The sequence below is a fragment of the Balaenoptera borealis genome (assembly GCF_965194805.1).
Source record: "Balaenoptera borealis genome assembly, chromosome: 14".
Classification (NCBI taxonomy): domain Eukaryota; kingdom Metazoa; phylum Chordata; class Mammalia; order Artiodactyla; family Balaenopteridae; genus Balaenoptera; species Balaenoptera borealis.
In genome coordinates, this window is record NC_138875.1 from 78,106,375 (window position 1) to 78,132,174 (window position 25,800).

General features: G+C 44.4%; 1 long non-coding RNA gene across 1 annotated transcript in view; it reads left to right on the forward strand.

Annotated features, from left to right (window-relative positions):
• Positions 1 to 22,494: 22,494 nt before the first annotated feature.
• Positions 22,495 to 25,800, forward strand: part of LOC309611384 — a 216,857-nt gene continuing 213,551 nt past the window's right edge. The window contains exon 1 of the long non-coding RNA XR_014234495.1: positions 22,495 to 23,613. This is a non-coding gene — a long non-coding RNA (uncharacterized lncRNA). The remainder of the gene's footprint in view (positions 23,614 to 25,800) is intronic.

Consider the following 25,800-nt stretch of genomic DNA (forward strand, 5'->3'; position numbering starts at 1 on the left):
CAATGTGGCTTGCAGAATTTCAGCCCTAGCATCACAAAGCAGAGTAAAGAAGGGTGGGTTTGAAGCCGAGTAACAATACTTAATAACCAGCTCCCTTGCTGGACATGGGGGAAACTTGGGGACCCCTACTTCCTGTAGTGAAACATCTTTGCTTTGAATTGGAATTATTGGTCTACCTGTTTATCCCCTTCCAGGAATCCCAGGTTCTTGGAAAGCCGGAGCTCTGTCTTATTGGTCTTTTGTCATCTGTGGTCGCTCCTCCTGTGCCCCACACTCTAGAGGAGCCACTGAGAGGAGAGAAGGCTCTAGAAGAAACGTGCTTGTTATCAGGGATGGCAGATTCCCAGGCCCCACCTTGATGAGGCTGTGACCAAAGAAATGCTTGTCTCTCCAACTCACCTCCGTACCCACCCCCTACCCCCAAGCTCCTGGGTCCACGTCTTCCTAGCTTTTCCTAGGGGGATAGTAAATCTTGTGTTTCCCATTTTCCTCCAGCTCGAGAGGATATGAATTCCGTAAATCTTGGCCTGAGTGACCATCAGGATGGGTGAAATATGACAGGAAAGAGGCCAGGGAGGCAGAGTTTACGCAGAATGCAGCATCCAGTGGCGGGGATGGGCCGACTGAAGGCCCTTGGGGACCCTTGGGCTGCAGAGAGAAGCTTCGGCAATCTCGGCTGTAATCGTAGATGGTCATGCTCACTGCCATGCCAAAGTCCTAACAGCATTGCCACTGCATGGGGCAGAAGTGACGCTGCAGAAAAACCCATGTGGTCCCTGTCCTGTTCCTGACTCCAAAGAGTCGGGGAGGGAAAGGAGACCCATCCATTAGGGCTGACAGGGCAGCAGGAAGGACTTAGCTGTGATGAGAGGAAGAACTTCCTGCAAGGAAAGGTTATTAAGCCCTGGAATGAGTTATTGAGAGAGGTGGTGGAAGTGACTTCCTGACTTGGAGACCAAGATGGATAGTTATTGGTCTGCGAGAGTTCAGTCCTGCCAGCTTGTCTGCGCGGATCCTTGACCCCTTTGGGGAGACGGTGCATCAGCTGCGTCTGCTTCCGAGGTCATTCCCAGATGCTCAGCGATGATAAAACTCTCCTTTGACAGCAGGTTTAATGTTTTTACTTTTTTTTTTTTGTATTCTAGAATGACTATATGTTCACTGTAAATTTTTTTAAAAATCCAAATAATCGAGATGAAATGAAGTAGAAAGGAAAACGTCCGTCTTCTCTCTGCAAATCCCACTCCCCTTTCTGTAGATAACTATTGTTAACATTTGGGGTAAATCTTGACAGCCCTTTTTGAATGTGCATTCACACACATACATACACACACTGCAGTCCTTATATGATTTTTATCTTTCAACATAGACAGGCACATACTACGCTCGTTGTTCTGATATTTGCATTTTTTCCTGTTAACGTCATGGGCATCTTTCCATGTCCATACACAATTTCATTTTTATTTTTAGACAGCAACTTCATATTCCATAATATAGATGTGCCATAATTTATTTAACCACTCCTCAACTGATTTACTTTCAGGTTCTTTTCCAAATTTTGTCAGTGCTGCAGTAAACCTCTAGTGCTCCTCTGTATGTATAAGGATGTTTCTTTAGAACAGATTTCTAGAATTGAAACTGCCAGAGCAAAGAAAACTTTAAATGTTGCCAGGTAGAAAGTAACTGCTCTCTGAAAAGATGTAAAGCACTTATTCTTAAATTTGGTGAAGGTGTAGAGAAAATGATTCAGCCCTCACCAGCAGCTATAAGGACTTTGAAATGTTTGTCAATGGGCTACCTCTTATAAGACTGAGCATCTCTTCATATCTTTATTGACTATTCTCATCTTTTATCCATTTATTTCTATCAGCTTTTTGTCTATTTAAATTGATTTGTAAACCTTTTTTTTCCTCTACAGATTATGGCTGTTGTCCTTTTGACTATCTTAACATGTTGCAAACATTTTCACCCACCCTATTCCTTTATTTGTCTTTGTGTTTCTTTTATTAGCCATTTCTTCTGCTTTAAAAACTATATTAAAATATGTTAACAAAAGCAATTTGTATCCATTGTAGGAAAATGGAGAAAATAAAAATGAACAAAAAGAACAGAAGAGACAATGCGAATATACTTAATACTATGGAACTCTACATTTAAGAATGGTTTAAATGGTAAATTTTATGTTACACGCATTTGGCCACAATTACAAAAAAAAAAAGAACAAAAGAAAAAAATCATAATTGCGTCCTTCAGAGAAAACACCTTTTTCCCCTGGAGATGTTTTTCTCTGCATTAATACACTGAGTTTACTAATTTCTAACCTACTTTTCTACTTAATACATCATGACTAATTTTTAGCATGAAAAAGTCAACATGATTATTGATGACTGTGTGATAGTATGTGATAATAATAAAATTAATAATAACAGCTTATTCTGGAGGGTTTTCAATAGCCAGGCACTCAGCTAGGCGCTTTCATGTATAATCTCGTTTAATCCTTATAACAACCCTATGAGATGGTTGCTATTATTATGCCACTTTCTCGGAAGAGGAAACTGAGGCTCTAGAGGTGATGTCACTTATCCAAAGCCTCATAGTTGGTTAGAAATGGGAACTGAACTCGAATGCAGCACCCAGGTGCTTGATGATACTCATCATGTTGTCATTAGTGTCAAGAGCCAGGGGTACCTAACCCATCTCCCATTCTTGGATGTTTAGGCTGCATGCAGCACTTTATCCCATCATCCTGTAATTCCATTCCTTCTTAATACCATCTCATCCATGTTCTATTTCTTGACCAGCCCTCCTTCTCCTACTTTCCCCAACACCCAAGAGGGGCAGCATAGTTTGGATCCGAGTAGACTCTGGAACAAGATTCCCCAGGTCTGAGACCTGGGTTCACCCCTTTCTAGCTGTGTAGCCTGAAGCCAAAAATCTAAACTCTCTTTTTCTTAATTTTTCACCTGCATAGTGGAGTTAGTAATAATAGTCTCTATTATAGGGTTGTGTGCAAATACACACACACACATTCATACATACATATATAATGTATTTGTTTTCTATTGCTGTTGTAACAAATTATCATGAATTTAGTAGCTTAAAACAACAGAAATTTATTTTCTTACCGTTCTGGAGGCAGAAGTACAAAATGAATTATATGGGGCTAAAATTAAGGTGTCAGGAGGGCTGGTTCCTTCTAGAGGCTCCAGAGAAGAATCGGTTCCTTGCCTCTGCCAACTTCCGGTGGCTGCCGGCATTCCTCGGCTTGTGGCTGCGTCACTCCAGTCTCTGCTTCAGTTATAACATCACTTTCTTCTCTTCTGTAGTCAAATCTCCCTCTGCCTCCTCCTTATAAAAACACTGTGATTACATTTAGGTCCTAGGCAAGATAATCCAGGATAATCTCAGTATCTTTAATCACACCAGCAAAGACCCTTTTGTCATATAAGGTAACATTCACAGGTTCCAGGGATTAGGACGTGGATATGTTTGAGGTCTTTATTCAGTCTAATATATACATATCTTTTCAAAAGTAAGCAGTTGCTATTATTGGGGATTAGACACCATTTCTGATTCTTCTAACCAACCTCAGTATCTAGATAGGAAAGCTCTCAGTGCACTTCTATTTATACATTGTAGCTGAAAGAAAGTTATAGTTTTTGAAAATATAGACCACCTAATTCTGTAAAGTTATTTCAAAATAAGTTCTTAGAGGACTAAAAAAATAGGGTTACCCATTGGTAAAAATTGATGATAGTTCTCTCTAAAAACTCAAGGGATTGTGTTTGGCCTCCCCTCTGCCCTGCTGAGCCTCAATTCCCCATCACCTTCCCCTGCTCCAAGGTCCCTCTCGCCTCCTCTCGTGCTCTCAGAGGCCACCTTGTGTGATGCTTCAGGGAGAAGATGAAAGCCATGACTTCCTGGGTCAACTTCCTCCTTTCTTACTTTGATTCTACTTCCAACCATAACTAAAATTCTAACATTTCTTCCCTCCCTTCTGCCAAAATAAAAGGGATGTCCCTTCTCTAATACAAAGTGATTCCCTTTACTTGAGCATGTGTATCACCCTCTCTTAACTTTTTATAGGCATCTTACAGCATCATTTACACCAAATTTTCCCAAATTGTGTTCTGCAAAATACTAGTGGCCTGAACATGTCAAAGGAGGCTCTGAGGGGAGAAACACTACCTATCTATCTATCTATCTATCTATCTTTCTATCTATCTATCCATCCATCCATCCACCTGCCCATCACCCATGTATTACATCCACTCATCCATCCATCCATCCACCTAACTTCCTCTCATATATCTTTCTATGATCTTCTATGATTAAATATGTTGGGAGCTTACCTACTTCCCCATCCTACACACACCCTAACATATCCCTCACCTTGGCTATGGAGTGCATTAGCATATTACAGGCTCTGCAGTGAAAACACAACTAACCAAAGCCTGTTTTTTTTTGCCTTAACCAATATTTCCCAAACTGAATTGAAGACAGAACCTCTTTTCCATGTATTTTTCCTTCACAGAATGTCTCCTGAAACCAGTGTCCCTTGGATAAAATTTTGGGAAGTGCTGAGTTGTATACTTCCTGAATGGAATTCCTAACAAGGCCATCATCTGTTTCTTTCACTGCATTACTGAGCTCTTGGAGCTTCAAATGCAACCACAGACTGAACACATATTAGGTGCCAATCACGTTATGCTCATGATTACCCTAGATGTAACAACTTTATACAATCTCCATCTTACAGATGAAAAAAGGGAGGCTTAGAGATTAAGTCGTTTGTCTCTGGCTAAATCGACAGTGCGTGGCAGAGTTGGGATTCGAACCAAGGTGTTCGTGAATCCAGAGTCTATGATCTAAACCACACCATTTCTCTCCAAGAAGCATAAAATCCAAAGGCTACACTTTTATCTTTCACTAAAAAGACCTCACGCCCTAGTCAGTTTCTTCAGCAAATGTCAGTTACCTAGTATCTTACCTGTCTTAGTTCATGAAGAGCTGAAAGTGTGCTTTAAATCCAGAGGGAAAGACCAATAGCCCCTCTTCTTTGGTGGCACATTTATGAACAGATGCAAGACAGGAAATAAGTACCCTCCACCCCTGCTCCAGGGTGTCTGCGGGCAGAACAAAGAGCGAATTTCTGTGCCCGGCCAGTGCACAGAGCCTATAACGTGATTGCTGCCTGATGGTGCGAAATGGATTCAAGGCCCAGGTCCATCTGGTTTGTGTATCGTCAACGAGCTGTTAAAGTGTCAGGACTTAACTTCTCTGGATTCGAGGAAGTCTCATGAGGTTTTATTGAGCAGTTAAGATGGGTGTAAACCTCACTGGTGAGACCCGCTTCTTCCCTATGAACTAAGAGACATGAATAGTTCACAAGATGGAGAAGCACAAGGTTAGAAATCAGAGGATGGACCCCCACAGTAAAGTGCTGGGAATTTGGAATTCAGGCTTCGTTGGTTATGCACAATCACGGCGATTCATTCTCTCCCTCTAAGCTTCAGTACCTCCTCTGGGACATGGGGACAATTACCTTGCCCAACTCACAGAGCTGTTTGGATAGGACAGATAATGACAGGTATAATGGTGTCTACAAATGGGAGAGGTGGCCACTCACTTCTTTTTGTTTCCTCTCTCAGAAGGAGCCAGAAAGAATTAGAGACCTCGTCTCTTGTTTCTGTTCACCCTCTCTCCTGGTCAGAATTAGGCAGTATTTCTACGTGTAATACTAAAAGATTCTCAAGAATGACTTGCAGCTACTCTGGATTCTGAGATGTTGGCTGCTTCTGAAGGTCCATCAGCCTTGGAAAGAATATAAGAACATGGGCTCAGGCGAAGAACGGAGCAGCAGGAGGGGTGTTCAAAAATTCCTTATTAACACACCTCTCACCAAAAGATAGAGTCTAACTCCCTTCTCCTTGGATATGCGCCAGGCTTGGTGATTTGCTTCTAATGAATAGAATATGGTAGAAGTGAAGCTCCATGACTTTTGAGGTAGGCAAGGAAGTCATTGCAGCTTTCGCCTGGCTCTCTTGCTTGGGGCACCTGCCTTTGAACTTCTGAGACTTGTTGCATCTCTCTCTCTCTTCCCTCCATCACATCTTGGTTCTCCTACCCTCTTGTATAAAGACCCCATTTCCTCCTCCTGAAAATGGGTCTTCTGTGTGAGACCATAGGTGGGGGAGACAATGGTCAAATAAATAATCGCCCAAACAGTTAATTATAGATATGATAGCTGCTGACATGGACATCTGCTCTTTTTTGTTGTTCAATATCTTACTCCCCCTTCTTCTGCCCAAAGCTCCATGCTTTCTTTGGAGACCTGCCGCTTCTCCGTACCATGTGGTTTCTGCTAGGACTGCTGGGAATATCTGGCATCCTTACATCCATGGTCCCGAGGGTGGACATGTGACCCACGCTGACCAATCATAGTTGTTCATCCCTCTGGATGCACTGATTGGCTAAGGGATGGGCACATCACCCAAACAGAGCCAACTGGAGTTCCTTCTTGGAAATGTCTGTGGGCAAAAGGAAATGGGAAGGAAGTAAATATGGATGGAACTGTCCATCTGTCTGCACACATACCCTCTCAACTCCACATGCCACATGGAGAAGAACCAGTTTTTAGGAGAAAAAAAGTGGGTCAACATATAAAAAAGCAGCAAAACCAAGATTTGGGCAGGGAGGGAGGGAGAGAGAGAGATTTCAAGTCCCAAGCCCCAGAGATCTGTGGGTAGCCCTATCTCTAGGACTTAGCTGTCACACGAGCTAATACAGCATCTTTCTGGATTGAGCTGGTTTAACTTGGGTTTCTGTTACTCACAAAATAAAAGAGTTCTAACTCAAGCAGGAAACATGTATAGAGTTATGAGAGGGTATAAGAGGGAGAACTGATAATGTCCACAGTGGTCAAGGAAGCTGCCCTGAGAAAGTGGATCCTGGCTGAAATGAGCAAGATGAGTAGAATTCCACCAGACCGAGAGTAAGGTCACGGGTTGAGAAGAGTGCTTTCCAGGTAGAAGATGTGACACGTGCTAGGGGCCTGAGTCAGGAGGGAGAGAGGTCCAGTTGAGGAAATAAAGAAGGTGAGTGTGGCTGGAAGGGAGAGGACAGAAGCACTGGTGGCTTTCAGTGTAGTAGGACTTTACTGAGAGTCATAAGACCCTGAAATGGGAAACAACCTGAAGCTCAGTAACCAACCTACCTGCCCCAGGACACTTCTTTCTAACTCTGTCTCTCCATTTTCTCTTGCGTCCAGCCATGTCCTCAGGACCCCTTCTTTGCAACCCCTTCTTTCTTCTCATTATTTCAAGCCAAACTTGGTACCTCACCTCCTGTCTCTGGTCTGCTTGCAGAAAACAAAAACCCCTTCTTTTATTATGTAGATCTGGGGGCTATTGTAAACATGCACCGAATCAGAATCACCTGGAGAGCTTGTGAAGACACAGATCCCTGGGCACCCCCCCAGAGTTCTTGATTCATCAGGTCTGGGGATTGGGCCTGAGGATGTGTATTTCTAACAAGTCCCCAGGCAGTGCTGATGCGGCTGGTTCCAGGACTGTACTTTGGGTACCACTGATGCAGAGCAATTTGTCTCTCTCCTACCCTTCATCCCTCATATTATGGACTCCTCTTCTTCAGCCCGAAGGGTCATTCCACTCCATCACAAACACATGACATATCCCTTTGCCTCAGTTTATTGATCTGTAAAATGTAGATAATAATGGCCCCTAACTGGTAGGATTATTTTATGTATTTAAATGGCTAGAACTGTGATTGGTCTTATTTAGGTGTTAGCTATGATTGCTTTGGCATTTCATATTTCCCAAAGATGGCCACAACAATACCTCCAATCGCATATGTTTGTCTCATAATGTGACCTTGATACTCCTCCCACTGAGTGTGGGGACACCACCTCTTTGAAGCTGGTGAACCTTTGTGACTGCTTTGACCAATAGTGTAGAAGAAGTGAAGCTCTGGAACCTCTGAGGCTAGTTTATAAAAGTGTCAGGCATTTCCTCCTTATTCTCGTGAATGACTCACTCTTGGAGTGAGCCGCCATATTGTGAGGAAGCTCAAAAGCCCACATGGAGATGCCTCATGTTGATGTTCCGGCCAACAGCCCAGTTGTGGTCCCAGCCAACAGCCAGTATCAACTGCCAGACATGTGAGTAAAAACACTCCCAGATGATCCCAGACCCTGGCCATTGGATCACCCCCAGTTGTCAAACCTTCCAGCTGAAACCCCAGACATCACAGGCAGAGACAAGCTGTTCCCACTATGTCCTGTCCAAATTCCTGACCCACAGAATGAGTGAGCACAAATAAAATGGCTATTTTATGCCACTAAGTCTTGGTGTGGTTTGTTATACCTTAGTAGCAAGCAGAACAATTGTTATTAATTGCCATTACGTATTATGTATCCCAAGAGACAAGTTGCCAAACAACACCACTCCCCAAGAAAACAGAAAGAGCTATAGTTGATTTTTGCTTTAAAAGATCTTCCCCCCTTTTTCCCATTCTATTTTGTTCCTTGTGTTACTTTAGGCAAGTCATACGACCTCTCTGTGCCCCAGGATCCTAATGTGTGCATGAAGGATAATACTCGATCTTAGGAAAGAAAGGACCACAGAGACGAGAGGTAGGAGGATGCTTTGGATGAAACTTGCTATCTTGACCCTTGCCACTGACAGCTTGTGAAGGAAAGGCCCCACCCTGCGTTGTACCCCAGAATCTGGGTTGCAGTAAGAGGGCAGAGTTAACTCCTATGTAGAAACTCAACAGCTGTCTCAGCTTATACAGAAACGTTCTGCGGTGGGGTGAGGGGGGGATGCAGCTGCTAACCCAGCCCACACCCTCAGCCAGCTTGTTTCAGGGGATGAGAGCTCCTCTGTTCCTTCTCCCTGGACTTGTCTGGACTGCTCTTTCCCTCCCTTACCAGACCTCTGTCCCCCAGGCCCGAGCCAGCACCCAAGTAAAGGTGGTCAGCCTTGCTTCTGCCCTAAAGACTCCCCCGACTTCAGCTCAGCTCCCAGGGACAGGGGGCAGAGGATTGGGGCAGGGGGCAAGAAGAGTTTGCATGACTCTGCTTGAGGGTCTTGAGGTTTCTGTCTGCCGTGTCGCCTGCGTGGAGTGACTCGACTGGCACTCCTGGTGCCCTCTCTCTGCCATGTCTGGCTCTCTTCCTTTCATCCGCTGCCATGTGTCCAGCCAGCCTGGCCCCCTTCTCCCTGCCTGTCTCTGGTTCTGAGCCTTCCCCAGATTCCTGTCCTGAATCTCTTTGGTGGGAGCGGCCGTGGATGGTGACTGCTTAGTGCAGGACCATGAAAGCCAAACCAACACTTACTTCACTGACAAGCCAATGGGCTCTGCTGCTCTGAGCCCGGGACCAGCCAGCTTAAAACCCTCCAAGGGCTCCCTGTTACTCTCGTGACCCCTCCCAGAGCCCACAGGGTCTTGTGGGTCCCGCCTACCCCTCTGTCCTCATCTTGTGCCCTGAGCCTCCATGCTGTCAGGATTCCAGCCATCCTGACTGCCTTTCAGTTCCTTGAATACCACGTGCTCTCAGACGCCAGGCCTTTGCTCATGCGGTTCCTTCTGCCTGGGTTGCTTTTCTCTCCCTGAGTTCACTCTTACACGTCTTTCGGATTTCAGTGCAAGTATCATTCCTGCAGGGAAGGCCCTGGACACCCCTATTGCGGGTGCCCAGAGCACTGCATCCCTCCCCTCTTGTCAAGTTTACAATCGCACGCTGAGCGTTGTATTGATGTCTGTTTGCACCATTAGGTTTTAAGCCCCTTGGGAGCAGGAAACTTGCTTGGCCTTCCCCTCATCTCCCCAGTAAATATAGTACAGTGCTGGGTGAATCAGAGGTACTCAGTACATATTTGTGGATAAATGAATGAACAAGCAGGCATAACCCTGTCTGGTGTTTGATCTTCCCTTCAGATTTCTGTAAGCGTCAGAACCTTTCCAGCAAAGATGGAACAAAATGCATTTGTAAAGTGGGGTTAGGGCATGTGACTTTCTACCTGCTGTGCTTTGCTCATCTTCATCTCAACAGGAACCTGCAGCCCTCCGGAGAAGTTCAGGGCAACAAGGCCTGGGCTTGCATTTTGACTTTTCTCCTTACTGTCTGTGTGGTCTTGGACCAAGTACTTACCTCTCTGTTTCTCATCCGTAAAGTGAGATAATAATAGGGTCGTTATGAGACATAAGTTTTAATACACGCACTGCACTGAGAACTGAGTTGGGCGCATAGTAAGGACGCTGAGTTTAATATTATTGTTATTATTACTATTATTATTATTATTAGGAAAGACTGCACTTTGCTGGCCTGTTCTGTCTCCATCTTCCTGCCATGTCCAGGTGCCAGCACTGGCCCTTGTGCCACTCAATACAAATGGCTGCCAATACAAATGTGCCCTCATCCTGGCTCCTCTGGATTTCAGGACTCCCTACACAGGAGCCCAGCCCTGGAGTGTGACGGTGACCCGCGGACAATGCATCATGCCTGTCAGGGTCCTATTGCTTCAGCAGCTGGGGACGTAGTGTCCTGCTGGGAGAGATAACTTCCCATAAAGATGGATGGACTTCCACTCCTTGACAGCGCTCCAGCTGAGAGAGATCAGGGACCCTGCTGCGGGAGGGAAGGGGGGAACATATTAAGTGGCCACTGGACCCAGGGTTGGAGGCATGAGGAGGAGCATAGAGGCTTGGTTCATTTTGTATCAGTAACACTCCGCCTTGCAGACTGACAGGCTCTGTCTCCTTGTAGAGGTAACGGCTCAGTTGCCCAGGCGTTTCTTAGCGCACTGGTGAAGCCCAGGGTTTACAGGTATGCGTTCTGGGGTCAGTTGCCTTGAGAACGAGTCCTTGCTTTGCCATTGATTGCTAAACTTGGACCCATTGTAGCAGAAAGCAGTCATAGACAATATGTAAATGAATGGGTGTGTTCCAATAAAGCTCCAATAAAACTACTTCCAAAAGCAAGCATCAGTGGGATTTGGCCCATGGGCCGTAGTGTTAACAATGTCATAGATTGTTGGGAGGGTTATGTGAAATAATGTCTTAAATTGCTTAAATGATAGAGATGATAATGGTGACCTTAGGGATAATTATGTTGATGGTGATGATGAAGATGCTAATAATGGTGATAATGGTGATGATGATGATGGTGGTAGTGATGGTGGTGATGGTGATGGTGGTACTGATGATGATGATGGTGATGATGGTGGTAGTGATGATGGTGATGATGGTACTGATGATGATGTTGGTGGTAGTGATGGTGGTGGTGATGGTGATGATGGTGATGATGGTGGTGATGGTGATGATGGTACTGATGATGATGGTGGTAGTGATGATGGTGATGATGGTGATGATGATGTTGGTGGTAGTGATGATGATGGTGATGTGATAACTTGGCAAAATTCATCCTCAGTCACCGTCATTGATCGCCGAAATACCAAGACCTATGCTGAAGCATTGTTTTCATCACAGCCGTCCCTGGTAGGACATGAGAGGAACTTCACTGGGTGTCCCAACTCAGATAGAACTTGGGCACCACACACAAGGAGAACAGGCCTGGAAATTAGAAGACCTGGTTCTATTTTTTGCACAACCAGCACCAATTCTTGCGTGTCCCTGGACAAGTCAACCCCTGACCCCTTGTCTGAGTCTGTACTTTCTTCTTCCTACACTGAAGAAGAAAGGTTAGGTTAGACAAGGTGGAAGGGAAATCAGATTCAGTGAACATATATATATATATGTGTGTGTGTGTGTGTGTGTGTGTGTATAATGTTTTGTGAGCTCTCCTCCTTTCCCCGAGGAGACTGTGACTACATTGTTGCTTCTCCAAGTCACCCATTTAAGAACTTTCTATCTTTTACACCTTACCTTCTACACATTTGTGCCTAGTATGGTACTCAGCACATAGACGGAAGCTATTAAGTGTGTATTTTCCAAAATAAATAGTAGTAGTAGTTAACAAGGCATTAGGACTTACTTTAAGGGCTTCTGTCATAGGTCAGAGTCCTCAGGAAGCAGACCCCGAGATGCAGATCAGCAAACAGGAAGCTTAAGAGGAGGCTTCAGAATCAATGCCTGGGGAAGTGACAGAAAGATGCAGGAGTGGGCAGAGGGAGAAGGTGGGCTGACACCGTCTGAACGAAGTGTTCTGTCAACCCCACAGGGAGCCTAAAGCCAGGATAACCCTTCAGAGCTTCTCCCATCGGGTGAGGGACGCAGCTGCCCTGGGAAGGTGGGGCATCCTTGGGTGAGGTAGCTCCTCTCAGAGCTGAGGCAGCTGCCAAAGAGGCTGACAGCTGAGGTCTAGCAGCTGACAGCACTTCTAACAGCGAGGGAACAGGTCCTTCGTTCCTGGAGGAGGACCTGAACAGCACACCTCAGCATCCCGCCCAGACATCGTCATTGCTATTGAAAGTGAGGAAACCGAGGCACAGGAAGGTGCTAGAAATTGCTCCAGATCTCATAATTTGTAAAGAAAAGCACTAGGATTCAACTCTGAGTCTGTTGGACTCCCAATCTACTTTGTTCTTGTTATACTCAGACCTTGCCAGAAGACATAATCCAGGGGGCATATTTGCCCACTTTATTGGGTAAAGGAGGCAGCAGAGTGGGTAGCCCAGAGAACCGTGGAGGGGAGAGGAAACAGATAAAGAAATACATCAACCAGAGGAGACGTTTTAGTGAATAACAGGTGTTTCTGCCATTAAAATAATTAGCTGGCTAGGAAGGGTTTTTCCCCCGGAGGAATGGTAATGCCATCATGTACTTCTTCCTCGGGAACAGCCATTCTTTGTTCCCTTCTAAGAGGAAATTCAGAGTGAGTAGTGGTTAAGAACATTGGCTCTGGAATCTAAAAGACCTAGCTAGGAAGTTCCGTGTCTCCCCTTTCTAGCTGTGTGACGGTGGGCAGATTACTTACCCTCTCTGAGCTTCCATCTCTTCATCAGGCAAATGAGGGTAACAACAGCATCTACCTATGGCTGTTGTTGGGATTAAGTGAGATAAAATCTTTAAAGGGCCTGGCACATATTAGATGCTAAAGTTAATTATTACTAGACTCCGTTACCTGAAAATTCTTTGCCTGTTCTTTTGTCTCTTCTGGGTACAGTTTCGTGAAGATTGTTCTAAAAACCAGATCTTTCTGTGGGGAAAACAGAGCAGTTATTAAGCTTTAAGGGATTCATAAGTGTTTTGATTTCCACAGTATTTATAGAGAAAAGTGACATTGTTCTAGTGATCAAAAAGATCGAACAACAAACCTGTTATGATTCCGTGTACATTTTCAAGAAAATTGTTTCAATTTCTGTATTTCAAAGGCACTAAGTGAAAGCAATGCCTTAATTTGAAATCATAAAGATAAAAAACTTTTGTTTAATGCAACCATCTGCTTTCTTTTATGGCTTAAAGAGTTAGGAATCTCTCGGTATTAAACTCATCACTTTCCTGCTCCTCCACCGAACTGGTTCTTTCGTAATTCTTGATTGGTGCATGGTACCCGACACTTAGCTCAGATCTCAAACTCAGGAAGTGTAGATGCCAGACAAAGAGGGGTTTCAAATGTTAACTGACCCACCATTATACCTACAGTCACTTCATTCTATTTCCCTTGAGATATACCAGCACTCTTTGAAGACTTCCTGTGTGAGGAAGGAAGAGAGAGAAAGAGAAGGAGGGAAGTAGGGAGTAGGGATGAAGAAAGAATGGAGAAGAAATAGGACAGGAGAAGGGTGGGCACATGCTTCCTGGATGCACAAGGTTTCATCTGGAGCCATCTTTTCCTGGCTGTGTGATCCTAAGTGTATGACTTAATTCTTCCAAACCTCAGTTCCTTCATGTACAAAGCTAGAAGAAAATACCTACTTGAGAAAACTTCCAACAAGGCTTAAGCAAGATGCTGCATGTGGCACCAAGTATGAGGGTCAACACATAGGCGCTCAACAGTGTTCCCACCTTCTTTATAATCAGGTCTTAAATATTAGCCGAGCTCCTTTAAATAGAGCATCGCCCCAGAGCAGTTTCTCTGTACAGAACTGGCTGCAGAATTTGCAGCGCCTGGTACAAAATGAAAATGGGGGGTGGGGGTCCCTTGCTCAAAAAAATATTCAGCCCAATTATGCTAAGTGAAATAAGTCAGACAGAGAAAGACAAATACTGTATGACATCACTTATATGTGGAGTCTAAAAAAATTCAACAAACTAGTGACTATATGAAAAAAGAAGCAGACTCACAGATACAGAGAACAAACTAGTGGTTACCAGTGGGGAGAGGGTAGGGGACAGGGGCACTATAGGGGTGGGAGAGTAAGAGGTACAAACTATTAGGCATAAAATAAGCTACAAGGACATATTGTACAACATCAGAAATGTAGCAAATATTTTATAATAACTATAAATATAGCCTTCAAAAATTGTGAATCACTATATTGTATACCTGTAACTTACATAATGTTACGTACCAACTATACTTCAATTAAAAAAAAAAAAAAACACCGCCCAGGTATTGCAAATGCTATATGCAAATGCAGAACCAAGAAATGGTGGGGGAATGTGAATATCATGCCTCTTTCTTCCGCTTATTGTCACATCAGACTTCACGTACAAAACACATAAAGTTATTCTAATTTTAAGGTGGTGACAGTAGCACATGAAGCCAGCCCTGACTCTGTAACACAACTGAGGTACAAACCTCCAGAATAGACTGGCAGGGGGAAGCCTTTTCCTGCTTTATTGCTTCCCTGGAATCCAACCTCTGACTTCTGAGAGGCAGGAGCTGATGCCATCTTTATTTCCAGTCCCTGGCAAACTTTGCATCCAGTGTCTACGTCATTTTAACCCTCACAAGCTCCTTGTGAGTTATAATTACTGTCCCCAGTTTACGGACGGGGACAGTGAGGCAGAAAGAGGTGACAGGACTTGCCCCAAAGCAGGCAGTTCCTGAGAGTTCAAGCTAGGATTCGAACCCTTGTCTCTTTGGTTCTGACCTTTGGGCATCTCCCCTCGTTCACTTGAGCACAGACTTGCACACACGTGTATGCGTCCAGAGCCCACGTCCCCACCAGCCCCTCTCTAACCCAGCTCTGAACTTTTCAAAGGCAATAAGCTTGAACAGCAATACATTCAGTCGGTTCCCGAAATAGAAAGGATGCCCGTGGATACATCTGTGATGGACACAACATATTGGCTGGTTTCACTGATAATTAATGCAGAGAGGAATCATTACATCAGATCAAATTCATTTTAAAAAGGTTCAGCTCTGCTCTGCTCTCCTCTCCTTCCCATTGTGAGGGCCGTTTGGATGGTCGGGGGGAGGGGAAAGGGAACAGATACCGCGATTTAATTTTTCAAGTAACACTGTTCAAATAAAAATACATTTGTTCGAATGAGATTGCCCTGAAACAGCGTTTGCATTGATGGCTCTGGGAGTAATTCTATTAAGCCCGAGAAGATTTTTCATCGAGGGGCAGGAAAAGAGGGTGAGAGAGAGAGAGGTAGGGAAAGGACTGAAAGCTGAGTGTAACCATATGGAATTGCAAAAATCAAATATTTTAACCCATTTTTATCTCGGGCTTCTCCACTGAAGTTGTTCACTGTTCTGTTGTCGCCTGCTGTGTAAGTCAGAGGGTTCCGCCTCCCCTTGGACGTGGCTGGGCTCTGGTTCAGCCAGGCCGGGCTGCAGCTGGGCGGGCACACCAAGGACTATCTGCTCTGTGCCAGGTAAGTTGGAAGTCATAGTGGCCGTGGGAATTTTTCTCTTCAAGGCTCCTGCAGAGAAAGGCAGCTTGAGAAAGCACTTTGTGTGTGTGTGTGTGTGTGTGTGTGTGTATGCAAGCACACGTACATGGCCACACATACACATGCATGCATGCACACATGCACGCAGTCAGTATGCACACATATATACGTACATATACACCTGCATGTATATAGTGTACAGGTGCATGAATACATAGATACATACACATGAACATACATATATGCATGCATATATATATATATCTCTCTCCTTTGGATGAGACTATAGGTATACATACACACGTATACATATACAACATACATAGACATTTACATTTGCATGCAATACACACACACACATATGTGTGTGTGTATGTATGTGTGTGTGTGTGTGTGTATATATAATCTTTGGATTTGGATGAGACTATGTGTATATATGCACCCCACACCCACACATATACATACGACATAACACACATATACATGAATATATATACATGTGTATACACACTCAGAGACACATATGTGATCATCTTTGGATGAGATTATGTACATATACATACACACATATACATACGCATTTACATATGCATGCAACACACACATACACACATATGTACATATATATAAAATCTTTGGATGAGAATATGTGTATATATGCACCCCCCATACCCATACATATACATACAACATAATACACACATAACATAGTACACACGTACATAGATATACATAGATATACACACGACTATACACCTGTGCGTATACACACTTGCATAAACACATATATAATTATCTTTGTTTTTTTTAATCTTTGGATGAGATTATGTACATACACACACACATACATACATACATCTTTACATGTACATTGTCAGAGTCCGAACTAGGCAATGAGTCTGAAAAATAAACTAAAGTGTCATCTGTGGAGTATTTGTCACACACCGGACACTGTGCCAAGTGCCGCACAAACCTGAGCTCACTAGAGCCTCAAACTGACCTGTCAGATATGTACATGTAAGGTATTATCTCCATTTCACAGATGAGCAAACTGAGACTCACAGGGGGAAGTGATTTTCCTAAAGCTACAATTGCTAAGTGATAGACCTAAGCTCGGGTTCTTAATCTCTTTTATGTTTCTGAACCAGTTGACAAATCTCCAGGAGGTCTTTGATGAAATCATGATGTGCCCATTTCCTCAGCTTTCCCACCTGTTCAATGGGAGGAAGGATTCCTGCCCCATCTCTAAGTCAGGAAGCTGAGGGGGAATCAGGTAGGGACTGAACAACGATCTCCTGATTTTTCTGCCAGCGAAGAGCAGTGCCCTTTCTCTTTGCTCCATATTAGTTTTCTAGGGTTCCCATAACAAATGGCCACAAACTGTGTGGCTTAAAAAAACCAAAAATTTATTCGTGCACATTTCTGCCGGGGAGAAGTCTGAAATTAAGGCATCGGCAGGGTCACACTCCCTCTAAAGACTCCGGGAGAGAATCCTTCCTTGTCTCTTACAGCTTCTGGTGGCTCCAGATATTCCTTGACTTGTGGCTGCATCATTCCAACCTGTGTCCCCATCTTTACATGTGCTTCTTCCCTCTGCATCCTCTCCCCTTCTCTTCTCTTCTAAGGGTACTTGTTATTGGATTTAGGGTCCACCTGACTAACCCAGGATGATCTCATCTTGAGACCCTGAACTTAACTACATCTGCAGAGAACTTTGTGTCTAAATAAGGTCACATTCACAGGTCCTGGGTAGACACATCTTTGGAGAGGCTGCCATCCAACTCACTAGACTCACAGAGAATCTTTTATTCTCTTTCTTTTTGAATCTTCGTTTTCCCATTGCACTTATCACCTTCTAACACACTGTGTATTTTATCTCTTTATTTTTCTTATTGACCATCTGTCTCTCCCTGCTAAAATATAAGCTCCTGGAGGACAAGGACGTTGGTATCTTTTGCTCAGTGGTGCATCTCAAAAGCTTATAACAGTGGCGGCACCCAGTAGACTCTTAAAACATATCAGTTGCCCTTTATTATTATTACCTCTTTATGCATCTGTCCCCTCAACTATACCACGAGGAGGGCAAAGCCAGGGCCTCTGTCTTCTTCCTCATTGTACCTCTCAGATCTACCTGTTGTTTGACATGCAGGAGGCATCCAATTGAAACGTGTTAAATGTGGTCCAGTGCTTAAGACTCTGTGCTCCCAGTGCAGGGGGCCTGGGTTCGATCCCTGGTCAGATCAGTGTCACGTCCCACGTACTTCCCTTAAGGCAAGTACAAGAGAGGTTTAGAAATAACAGATGCTAGGGAGACAGAGGGAAGATGATCAATCTTCACGAATCCCCTACTATGTGCCAGCCCTGCGGAGAGCTTAGCAATCATTTAATATCATTCACTCGGGTGATTTTTAGCCCTGCCGGCACATAAGAACCATCCAAGGAGATTTTAAAAAGCTACAGGATGCCCAGGACTCAACCACAGAGAATCTGGATCAACTGGCCTTGGCAGAGCCCTGACAAAGTTCTGTTTCAGAAGCACCTCAGATGATCCTAATATGAGACTGGAGTTAAGAATCAACTGGTTGGGCTTCCCTGGTGGCGCAGTGGTTGAGTGCCAATGCAGGTGACACGGGTTCGAGCCCTGGTCTGGGAGGATCCCACATGCCGCGGAACGACTAGGCCCGTGAGCCACAACTACTGAGCCTGCGCGTCTGGAGCCTGTGCTCCGCAACAAGAGAGGCCGCGATAGTGAGAGGCCCGTGCACCGCGATGAAGAGTGGCCCCCACTTGCCGCAACTAGAAAAAGCCTTCGCATGGAAACGAAGACCCAACACAGCCAAAAATAAATAAATAAATAAATAAATAAATAAATAAAATTAAAAAAAAAAAAAAGAATCAACTGGTTGACTCTTTCTAACAACCCTCCAAGGGCGACACTATTTGCACCTGCATTTTCGAGATGATGAAACTGAGGCTCAGAATGGCTAAGAAACTAAGCCAAGGCCACACAGCTAGCACGTGACAGAGCTGGGATCCACGCCTGGGAGTGTCTGACTCTAACTGTGATGCTCTTTCTACCGCCAAGGGGGCCAGGGTGAGCTGGCCCTCTGGACACCTTCAGTCTCGCTCCTGATGGCCCTCAGTCACGTAGACCTGGGAATGATCAATGCCATCAGAGTCCAAGTGGCCTCTCTCTAAACACTCCTCCCCAGAGGAACGAGCTTTGGGGATTCTACCTTGCACAACTCAGGTTGGACTCTTAAACACTGAAGTAATGATGGAGGCGGGCTGGATCAAGAGTGGGAGATGAATCCAGTATCTGGAATTTATCCTTGTATCTTTTCTGATCCCAATAATATCCTTTTCCAATATCCTCCTCAACTGTACTTCTAGAGAAGGAGGAGGCACGCAGGTTCCTACAAGGGGTCTCCGCTTCCCAAGGGGGAAAGGGACCACTTAGTCTTCCTGTCTCTTTATTGCTTTAATTAGCTGTTTGGTGACCTGAAAGTCTCTTTGATACACATCCAGCGTTGGTCTGTGAAATATGGGGGATGTCAGCCTGTTGAACAAGGGTCAGCCAGACTGTCAATACTGCCGTCCATCAGGCTGATCCAGGCTGGGTGCCGACCTGCAATGAGATGATTGAGCCATCTGTCCTCTCCCCCCGGCCAAAGTGTTGGTGGCGTGCGGAGCACAGCTGAGGTGACAGTGTCGAGGCCATTGGGCGGCTGACTTCAAACCAGAGGCCCAGGGCAGCAAACAACAGGGAGAAAACAGAGGAAGCATGGTCCAAGTTAAACTACAGAAGAGCCAGAGGAAGATGGAAAGTCAACAAGTCAGGACAAGTGGAGGATCTCTGGGACACCCAGTGGGTGGTAGGACCTAGGGTTAACCCTGTCTGCACTGTTGGCTTATGGGAGCACAGAAATTTCCCCTGTTTACCAAATTATAATGGTATGCAACACACAGAGAGAAACAAAAACCATAAGGTTTGAGACAACTAAAACATCACTGTACTCTAATAGTGTGACATGGCTAAAAAATGCATCAAAATGATCTGTGGATGCATTAATAAAGGTATACTAAGTGCAGTAAAGGAGGTGATTCATTCATTTCCCAAGTACTAATCGAGCATCTATTATGTGCCATGGATTATTCAAGTTGCTGGAGATAGTATAGTAAACAAACAAACAAAACCCCCCCGCAAATCCTTGCTCTCATGGAGCTTTCAAGGTAATGGAAACAGATATTAAAAGAATAATTATTAAATTTTATTGTATTTTACGTCTCCCTCCCCACCCTCCCTATCCCACCCCTCTAGGTGGTCACAAAGCACCGAGCTGATCTCCCTGTGCTATGCGGCTGCTTCCCACTAGCTATCTATTTTACATTTGGTAGTGTATATATGTCCATGCCTCTCTCTCACTTCGTCCCAGCTTACCCTTCCCCCTCCCCGTGTCCTCAAGTCCATTCTCTACATCTGCGTCTTTATTCCTGTCCTGCCCCTAGGTTCTTCAGAACCTTTTTTCTTCAGAACTTTTTTTCTTTTTTTTTTTTTAGATTCCATATATATGTGTTAGAGGGAGGAGATATGGGGATATATGTACATGTATAGCTGATTCACTTCGTTATAAAGCAGAAACTAACACACCATTGTAAAGCAATTATACTCCAATAAAGATGTTAAAAAATTTTTATTGTATTTTAAAATGTGCAATAAAGAAACATAACAGAAAAGAAGGTTTACAGAGTTGGGAAGGGATATGCAATTTTAAATGGGCTTATAAGAAAAGATGTCTATGAGAAGGTGACACTTGAGTAAAAGTCCTGAAAGAGTTGAAAGAACAAAAGAGAGAGTGCACAGGTATCTATGAGAAGGGCCTTCCAGGCAAAGGGAACAGCCAGTGCAAAGGTCCTGAGGTGGGAGTGCATGTGGAATATTTGAGGAATTGCAAGGAGGCTATTGAAAGTAGAGTGGAGTGAAATGAGGGAGGGGCCAGTGAGAGATGCAGCTGGAGAAATAATGCAGGCCAGGGTCTGTAAGGTCTTGCGGACCAGGGAGCAGACTTTAGCTTCCATTCTGAGTGAGGCAGAGAGTTGTGGGAGGGTTTTGGCCAGAGGAGTGACATGATCTGACGTAGGTTTCAAGAGGATCCTTCTGGCTGCTGTTTGGAGAATAGAATGTAAGAGGTAGAGGTAGAAGCTGGGAGACCAGTTAGGAAGTTTCTAGGTGGGCTTCCCTAAAGTGAGATGGCTTGAAGAATATCTATATCTGTATCTATGTCTATATCTATATCTATCTCATCCATCTCTATTTCTCTCTACATGCACTATATATATATATAACTATGTAAATACAATGGATAGATTAGATAGGTAGGTAGATGATAGACAGACTTCACATATATAGAGAAGTATTTATATAGTGTTTATTTGGAGATCGATCTATTGATCTATTGATAGACTGATAGATTGATAGACGTATAGACAGATAGAGTGATAGATCAATAGATCAATCTATATGTGCAAAAAAAAAAGAGAGAGAGAGTAAGAGAGAACCAGAAATTCCAATGTGAGAGGAGATAAAATAATAGGAAAAAAAAAAAAACCCAGAAGAAGGGAAGCAGAAATTGTGGCAGGAACACAGGTTAATGAGTTTGGACTTGTTCTGTCCAAACACACAGAGGAGCACAGAGGAGCCATGGAAGGTGTTAGAGCAAGGGAGTGTCATGATCAGACTGATTTCAGAATGAACCCTCTGGCTGCAAAGCAGAGGAGGTGTTTGTGGGGACCATTGGGAAGGCTTTGGCTGCTGTCCAGGGGAGGCCTCAATGGCCTGGTGGTGGTGAGGATGGAGAGGAGTGAGCAGATTTTACTTGGGTCCAAATATAAAATTGAGGGGAGTTGATAAGATGATGGTGGTCTGAAGTTATTCTGCCGGCAATCTATGATGTAGTCACACTGTGCTCTTTGTGGTAGCAGAACCCACCAGACCCTTCCAACCCTCATCCCAACCCCCTCTCCACTCACATGCTTCTCTCCACCTGTCCCTGTCCTCTTTTATCTCCCTTTCCCCCTGATCCCCTTTCAAGACTAAGCTCCTATTCCTCCTCCATGAAGACTCACCTGACACCGCTACACTGGTTTCCTCCCTAGCGTGGCTTGCCCTACTCAGATCCCTTTTGCACACTGTACTGATTGCTCTCAGGATTGCCACACAAGGTTGTGCAGGTTGGGCACTGCAGAAATAGTCTGGCCAAAGTAGCAGATGAGGTCTGAGATCCATTGATTTGTCCCATCTTGACTTCTCAGACAAGGCACTTTTTCTTTTTCTTTTTTTCATTCAACAAACGTTTATTGAGCATCTACTACGTGCAAAGGCATTTTTTTTGGGGGGGGGCACCTTTTTCTAATTCAAAGAAAGCATGGCACTGACTGCTGTCCAATGTCTGCCACACTGAATTGTAGTTATCCATGCTCTGTCCACCTCTCTCAGACTTAGTTCATTTCTCCATCCCTAGCACTTAGCACAGTGTCTGAGGGTTTTGTGAATAAATAGATGAGTGGATGGATGTACAGATTGATGGATAGAAGAAAGGAAATTTTTCTTTCCAGCAGGATAAATCAATCAACATAGGAAAATAATAATTAACTTATAAAAAAAATAATTAACTATGTCAAAAGGCTCATTAACATCTTCGCCACCCCCCCCCCCCCCCCCCCCCCCCCCCCCGCCCACCACTCCCCCAGGGGCATCTTGTCAAGATACCATCATTCCTCCACACCAGGGACCAGGAGATGACAAACCTTTTTTCTTAAAGGGCCAGAGAGCACTCAGCTCTGCTGTTGTGTATGAAAGCAGCCGTAGACAATGCATAAGTGAGTGGGCGTGGCTGTGTGCCAATAAAACTTTATTTTCAAAACCACGCACCAGATAGTTTGCCTACCCCTGCGCTAGATCTGTGTCTCACCAAGAGCTTCTCCCCTTGATTCGTTTCTTCCCAAGAGCTTCCTTTCTCTAGGTCCAGTTTGTAATGATATATGATGATGATGATAGTGATATTAATGGTTATTGGGAACATTTATTGTATGTTTGCTCTGGATCAGGCTCTGGCCTAAGCCATTTCTACATATTATTTCAATTAATTCCCTCAACCACCCTACCAGGTCCTAATTCTATCCCTTAGCCCAGTGAAGGAACTAGCACGAAGAGAGAAAGCAGCCCAATGTCACGTAATTTTAATTGGCAAAGCAAACACTCTGACCACTGAGGCTGGGAAATTAACCTCTAGCCTCCACATATCAGTATAACGATGTTAGTAGTAAGAGTAGCAATAGCCACATTTGCGGAAAGCTTACTCTGTTCCAAGCACCTGTTAAGTGCAGTACCGTGATTTCTCTGAATTTTCTCAGCCGCACCATAATGGTAACATCTTGTTGCCATAGCTACTCAGGGTCACCCAGCAACACGGCTGGATTTATATGTACTATCTGCACCATGTCCTATGCAGATGCTCAGAACTTTCTAGAAAATGGACTGTTTGACTCGATGGCCTTACTCCCCTGTTGTCACTCTGGGTCCCGAATTTCTTCCTCCCTGCACAGGCTGTGCCTTTGGACTCCATGGGTGCCTTTTATCTTATCGGGCCCTTTCCCCTCACTTTGCTAGCTGTCACGTTTGTTATTCTAGGATAAACTTTCGGCCGATGTAGCACATACTTTGGGGTCAATGCCCTGTGTTAGCCCGAGGATAGTTCAAATATTTGTGGCCTTGTCAACCTCTGTCTCACTGGACGTGTGTCGTGGTGGAGCAGGAGGGGCATTTCACTTCTGGAGACCAGGGTGAGCCAGCGCGCGGTGGGCGAGAGGCCCTTCATGGGAGACCACAGAAGGCAGGTGGTAGATACACCAGTTCTCGGCTCCAGGTTGTAAGAGGGTGGCTGTCGAGAAGAAAGAGGGAAGGTAGTGTTGACTGAATATCTCCTCCATGCCTCGTGCTTTCACACGTCTTGCAATATGTGATCTTCACTAATGCACTTTAAAAAAGGGGTTTTAATGACCATTTCATTGACCAGAAAACTGAGACTGAGAGAGTTGAATGGCTACAACAGGGGTTCTTAATATTGCGTGCGTATGAGACTCTGGCAGTATGGTGAAGTCCAGGAACTCCTTCTCAGAACAGTGCTTTAAAATCCATAAAGTAAAATACCTAGGGGGAATTCCCTGGGGGCCCAGTGGTTAGGACACTGCGCTTCCCCTGCAGGGGGCATGGGTTCGCTCTCTGGTCGGGGAACTAAGATCCCGCATGCCTCAGCGTGGCCAAAAAATAAAAAAATAAAAATAAAAAGTTTTAAAAATTAAAAAAAAAATACATAGAATTACAAAGGAAGCCCACTTCAAATGGAAAAAAAGATACAGTGATATTTGTGTTTCTTTTATCAACTCTTGAAATAAGTCATAGCAGCAGTTCTAATAACAACCCGGACAGCAGAAGTGTAGTGAGACTAAGGGATGGTAAATTCTCTGTGACTCTTGTAAGGTGACATGCCAATATCTGTGATTTCTATTGGTAACCAAGTGGCAGGGACTGCCACACATCTGTTACCTGCAATCATAACGGAAAGAAATGCTCAATTTCAGTTCAAGATTAGTGATAACAAAGATGCGATGTATTTTCCTGCTGACCAAGTTCAGAGAACCTCTGAATTCTAGCATTGGAGCCCTTGGGGGTCTGGGGCCCCAGTGTGAGGACCCTTGAGTTGGTGAGGGGTGGCTTGGGGGAAGGGCAGCCAGCTGTGCCAGGCTCCAGAGGCACCCTTGACCACAGCGAGGTTCTTGTCACGAAACCCTCGGCTCCCCACATCGCATCCTTTGGCTTTGTCCCCACGTGACCGGTGGCTGAGAGGGCAGAATGGAGTGCCTGCCTTTGAAGCCTTGGTCTTCCTTTGATGTACAGATTCCAGCAAGGTCCTTCCTGGAGTTGGGCAAGTCTCAGCTGCCCACTTTCCTCCCTCCCTTTGTGAACACTCCCCAAACGGTCCAAAGACCTCTCTCACGCTGTTTCTATTAGTTTTTTGTTTTTGTTTCTTGGGAGGGGTAAACTGGTGGCCCAGTGGGCTGGACATGGACTTTTAGACAGAACTTGAGAATTTGAAGAAGGGATCATTTTTAGGTAGTCCTCATTGCAGAACAGGCCCTGGCGGCCCAGTGGTTAGGACTTCACCATCCAATGCAGGGGGTGCAGGTTCGATCCCTGGTAGGGGAGCTAAGATCCCACATGCCTCGCGGCCAAAAAACCAAAACATAAAACAGAAGCAATATTGTAACAAATTCAGTAAAGACTTTAAAAATGGCCCACATCAAAAAAATCTTTAAAAAAAAAAAAACAGAAGAAACACTGTCATGCTTAGTGAAGTAAGTCAGACAGAGAAAGAGAAATATCGCTTATATGCAGAATCTAAAAAAAATGATACAAATGAACTTATTTACAAAACAGAAACAGACTCACAGACTTAGAGAACGAACTTATGATGGTTGCGGGGTGGGGAGAAGGGTGGGGGGAGGGATAGTTAGGGAGTTTGGGATTGACATACACACTGCTATATTTAAAATGGATAACCAACAAGGACCTACTGTATAGCACACGGAGCTCTGCTCAATATTCTGTAACAACCTAATTGGGAAAAGAATTTGAAAAAGAATAGATGCATGTATATGTATAACCGAATCATTTTGTTGTACACCTGAAACTAACACACCATTGTTAATCAACTATACTCCAATATAAAATAAAAAGTTAAAAAATAAAAATCATGGCACATAGGGAAAAAAAAAGAAACAGAGGGGCCATGTTCAAGGAAAATCGAAATACGATAAAAATGTAGCTGCACGATGGTTAAGCCATCAGGGCTCTTGGACGTATGCAGGTTTGAGCCGAAAGTCCTTACTGGGTAGGTGACTTTGGGGAAGTCACGAAAACTTTCTAAACGTCTCTTCATTGATGGGGAAACTGAGGCAGTCTCAGAGAAG